General features: G+C 28.7%; 1 long non-coding RNA gene across 1 annotated transcript in view; it reads right to left on the bottom strand.

Moving 5' to 3' along the window:
- Positions 1 to 1,580: 1,580 nt before the first annotated feature.
- Positions 1,581 to 5,938, bottom strand: part of LOC145293365 (uncharacterized) — a 22,658-nt gene continuing 18,300 nt past the window's right edge. Inside the window, exon 3 of the long non-coding RNA XR_013869724.1 lies at positions 1,581 to 2,386. This is a non-coding gene — a long non-coding RNA (uncharacterized LOC145293365). The remainder of the gene's footprint in view (positions 2,387 to 5,938) is intronic.

Below are 5,938 nucleotides of genomic sequence, written 5' to 3'. Positions count from 1 at the left end.
TCATTATTATTACGGATCTTTTCGAGTGCTTGGTTTTGCTTGTATGTGAGGTTGCTTGTGGTTTTGTCTTTTTTTTTTTTTGGAGGTTAAGGTTCCAGAGATTTTCGAAGTAGGTACTTAGTTCTTTTGTGCTGTTCTGTTTGTTAGGAAAATATGTTGATTTATTTTTTACTAAAGAATCATCTCTGTCTCCTTTGCTATCTAGTGTTTCTATTAGTCTAAATTGCCGTTCGAATTCTTTAAGGTCCTTTTTTAGTTCCGCTATATTGCTTTTAGGGATGGGACAGAATTTGAGGCCCAGCGGGTTGTTTATTTTCTTTATGGATTATACTTCCAAAATAAACTATTAAAGTTGTATAAAAAGTAATAGAAATATTATTTTTTTTACTTTTTAAAAAACAGTAATGAAATTAATTGAATTTTACGAGTTCAGTATTTTTCAATTTTTAAACTTTAAAAATCTATCAAAATTTTTCTATTGATTCTATTTTTACGATATTTTCAGGGTCAATGTGAAATTTTATGCTCTTTCCAATAATTCGAATATAATATTTTAGACAAAAGTTTTTTTTTTAATTCACACCCCTCCCATTTTGAAATGTCTATTAAAAAGTAAATAATTAATTTACTCACCAAGGTTTTATATATTACAAATTGAAGATAAAAGATCAATAAATAATATATTCAAATTTAAAACAAAAAAGTAGTGTTTTTAGAAATTTACCTGTAAAGTCCGAAGTTTAAAACCTTTTTTTTTAACCACGTTTTTTTTAATTTATTTATTTCTTCATTTTTAAAATGAAACCTTGGTCCTTGCTCCTTTAATTGAAAAAAAAAATTAGGGGTTGAATTACATTTTTCGAGTAGTTATAAGCTTGGAAAGATAGGGGGTCGAATTAATTCACGCCCCCCCCCATTTTGAAATGTCTATTAAAAAGTAAATAATTAATTTACTTACCAAAGTGTCATATATTACAAATTGAAGATAAAAGATCAATAAATAATATATTCAAATTTAAAACAAAAAAAGTAGTGTTTTTTTTAGAAATTTACCTGTAAAGTCTGAAGTTTAAAACCTTAAAAAAAAAAAAACACGTTTTTTTTGTTTTTTTTTAATGAAACCTTGGTCCCTGCTCCTTTAATTGAAAAAAATATTAGGGGTTGAATTACATTTTTCCTATAGTTAAATTATTCAATATTTTTCACGAAATCTCTGACACGCCTATGGCTACACTCTTTTAAATATATATATATATATATATATATATATATATATATATATATATATATATATATATATAGTCATCCACATACTGTACTGTTTCGCAGCTCATTAATGCGGTTAGACAAGCAACTACCTCAAGCCAGAATCGAAACCCGACCGTCTAAACGACAGTCGGAGCTTCTAACCATTGCGCTATATGGCAGTTAATAAACAATGTTTTGACATTGTCCAAAATACCTAAGCTCAATTTGTTTACACAAAGAGCATCGCTTCATACGCTAATGGTAATTTGTATATCACTTCCCAAATGCTCAACCTAAGATCGGGAGCATTTATTATTATTATTATTATTGTATTTATTTATTTTTTTTCAATGCAGGCAAACAAAATCACCATTAGTCACTACAAGAAACTGGCATTTCGACAACATCAGTTTTGAAGATCCTCCAGGATCACTTTAATCTCTCTCCTTAAAAAAATTAAATAAAGCAGAATGAGAAACATTTTGTTAAGTTACTAAAAGATTGAAAATAACCTTGGGTTATTAGATTTGATTCTCTTTGGTGACGAGTCTCATTGCGACTTGAGTGGGCATATGAGCAAGCGCTTCTAGGCTCAGGTTCATCGCCCTCTCATACAACAGAAGGTGACTATAATGTGGCATCCGACGAAATGGTATCATCGTACCAATACATCTTTTAGGTAGAGAATGAGAATCGGGTGACTGAGGTTACATTGCACTCATGTGGACAAAGTTGATTCATGCATTTATAAGGTTTTAAATGCAATCAGATTGTAACGCTACAACCCCCGTCACTCCGCTTACCATTTGTGACAAGAATTTAAAAAGAAAATCTCTGGGAAAAATTTGAGATAAAAACATACGATGCCCCCCCCTCCCCACTGATCGTCTTGTATATTCGCAATTAAAAAAGAAAATTAATTGTACTATTGAAATGTTAATTGCGTGTTTTCTAGAAGTTCATGAGGTCATGGGATTTGTCTGGATTTCTACAAGAGTTAAAAGGCTTAAATGTCAAACCATTTAGAGATAGGACGTAGATTCAAGTTGAATAACCCCAAAGTCATGAGACTTGTCCAATTTCTTCTGATTTTTTGATGTGGTTACGTAAGTGTTTGCCTCATCATTGCGGTCAGATCCTGCAAGAAAAAAAGACAAACTTTTAGTTGGGAGAGAGAGACGGAGAGTGTAGCAGCAGCAGCAGCAGCATCATCATCATCATCATCATCATCATCATCATCATCATCATCATCATCATCATCATCATCATCATCATCATCATCTCACACACACACACACACACACACACATATAAATATATATATATACACATATATATATAATTATGTGTATATATATACATATATAAATATAAATATATAAATATATATATATATATAAATATATATATATATGAATATATAAAAATATATTAATATATACATATATATTTATATATAAATATATATATATATAAATATATATATATAAATATAAATATATATATTTATATATAAATATATATATAAATATATATATATAAATATATATATATAAATATATATATATAAATATATAACTACTTCATTTACTCACACAAATTTAATATACGAAAGTATAGATTTATGCGTAAACTTTAAGTATTTACTTCAAAAGTGCTCAATACGTAGGTAGAGCTAGTTAGTAATTTATAAAATATATATGGCGATTAAGCGATTACAGTGGATGAAACGCAGCTTAATCGCCATATATATTTTATAAATTACTATATAAATATATATATATATAAATATATATATATAAATATATATATATAAATATATATATATATAAATATATATATATAAATATACATATAAATATATATATATAAATATACATATAAATATATATATATAAATATATAAATATATATATAAATATATATATAAATATATATATAAATATATATATATAAATATATAAATATATATATAAATATATATAATATATACATAAATATATATAATATATACATAAATATATATATAAATATATACATAAATATATACATAAATATATATATATATAAATATATACATAAATATATATATATAAATATATACATAAATATATATATAAATATATACATATATATATATATAAATACATAAATATATATATATAAATAATTTTTAAAAAAAGCGCAAAAAGTGTTTTCGATAATTCTTATAAAAAAAAACAAAAAAACAAAAACAATTTCAATAATTTTTATTAAAAATAAGACCGAAAAAACTTTTCAGTGATTATTAAATAAAAAAAAAATAACGATCGGAAAAAACGTAATAAAAAAATAAGTGTATGCACAGGATATATATATAGGCATGAGAGAGAAAAATTTGCAAGGGAACATCAGTTCCCTTGCTTATTTTTGATCTGCTTTCTCACCGCTTCCGGTATCAACCATGCTGGAATTATGAAGTACGTTATCTGACTATAACCGATTTTTCATTCACCAAAGAGGCGACAACTCTTACAGCTAACAATCCATGACCTTTCATTGAATGAAACAGGAATCAACTCGGCTAAACTTTACTTTGACTCCTCGTCGTCCAGCACTTACGACGTCTCTCTCTCTCTCTCTCTCTCTCTCTCTCTCTCTCTCTCTCTCTCGCTCTCTCTCTCTTCTCGCGCTCCCCCTTTACTCACTTTCTCCCTCTATTTCTCTTTCTTTATCTCTCACTCTTCTCTCTCTCTTTCTCTCTATCATTTCTCCCTCTTTTTTCTCTCTATCTTTCTCTCCATCTACTCCTCAGTCCTCCCCTCTCTGTCTTCTCTCTACTCCTTTCTCTCTGCCTTTCTCTCTATCTAGTTATTTATCTCTTTCCCCACTATCGCCGGATTCTTTTCTCTATTCTCCTTCTATCGCTCTCTCTCTCTCTCTCTCTCTCTCTCTCTCTCTATATATATATATATATATATATATATATATATATATATATATATATATATATATTCTCTATCGCCTTTCTCATTCTATTTCTATCTCCCTTCTTTCTCTCTATTTCAACTTCTCCCTCCCTCCCTCCCACTATCTATCTATCTATCTATCTATCTATCTATCTATCTATCTATCTCTTTTCCCCTATCGACGGATTTGCCTGATTAATCGAACTACCTTATCTTTTATCTGTCGAGATAAGGTGCTTTTCAAAAACAGTCTCCACCCAAAGCGAGTGACTTTGAAGATATCAGTGACATGCTAGCATACATCATCCAACATTATACGACAAACACAACTTTCATTTATTCGACAAAACCTTAATAATCGCATTATGATTATTCGAGGACGTATCACATTAATAAATTGTTTTTTTTTTGTTTGTTTTTTTTTCGATGTTTGGCATTCGAAAATAATTTGATATCTTTTTTTGTGTGTGTGTGTTTATTAGGCATGGCACTGGCGGCATTCGAAACTGAAAAAAAAAAAAAAAAAAATCCCCAGAAAAGTCTGTATGATGTACGTACTCGTTACAGAACGAATATATTATATTCCAAACATTATGCCATTTGATCAAATTTTTGTTTGATTTTTCGAAGAAAATCAAATTTTACGACTAAGCGAATCATAGTGTTTTCATCGGGTGTGATGAAATCTAATTAAATAAATAAGGGGAGACAACTCAAATCTAAGTGTTTAAGTAAAAAAAAAAATCAGCCTTATGTCCAATACAGTTTAATCGTAAAATCGCTAAAAATCGTAAATTTTGATTTTCTTAGTTAAAAAAAAATACTTGATCAATTTACGTAATTTTTGGAATATGACATCTTCCTATATGACGAGTACGTACATTTTACAGACTTTTTTTGTATTTTCTTTACTTTTAATTGCCGCTATTAGTGCCAATCTGAATAAGCGCCATTTTTTAAAGCCTTATGTTGAGCACTTTCTTGCTTATATTTGCGTTTCATAGTTCGACATCAGTAGAAATTTAATAAATATTCTCTATCGCCTCGAAAAGCAGACGGAACTTTTATAAGAAAAATACGTATATACTACATTTTCTTAGCCTGTTAAAAAAGGGCAAAAATTATAGCCCGTGGACTTAAAATGAATGCTTTATTTGAAATTGATGTCTGTATATGGATAACGTTGTGCTTATTTTTGCATTAAATACTAATCCCTATTAACCCCTATTAACCCCTGTTAATCTCTAACTGCATCAACAGAAACATTTAGTTCGCTTTACCTTCTCATGACAAATAACCATACAAAATGTCAGCTAGATTATTGTTGATATTTTGAAAAGAAATCTTTGACACGAGTTCTCTTATTCGAAAGGGATATGGTGTCAATGCCTGTTCCAATTGTAGGGGTCCTGGATATGACCTTAAACTATATCCGGGCTTTGGGGAGCGTGGAGCCACCCTTTAATTGCCATTGCTCCCAGGTCCAACTATGGGATAAATAGAAACAGACTTGAAAACTACTAAAAAAACTTTTCTTCAAAATCACTGGATTTGGCATTACATAACCTGAAAAGGGTCGATATGTCGTAAAACAAAAACAACCAATCAACATCCAATTTAGAATCCCTATAAACTTTCACTAACTGTTTAATATCTTTTTTATGCACATATGATTAATTTCCTATTTATAGTTTCGTTAAATTGCATTAGCCTGAAAAATTTATTGTATATTTTACAAGCCT

This window comes from Euprymna scolopes, chromosome 14 (assembly GCF_053919585.1).
Source record: "Euprymna scolopes isolate OS-2025 chromosome 14, ASM5391958v1, whole genome shotgun sequence".
NCBI classification, from domain to species: Eukaryota; Metazoa; Mollusca; class Cephalopoda; order Sepiida; family Sepiolidae; genus Euprymna; species Euprymna scolopes.
This window is presented reverse-complemented; position numbering and strand designations above follow the sequence as displayed.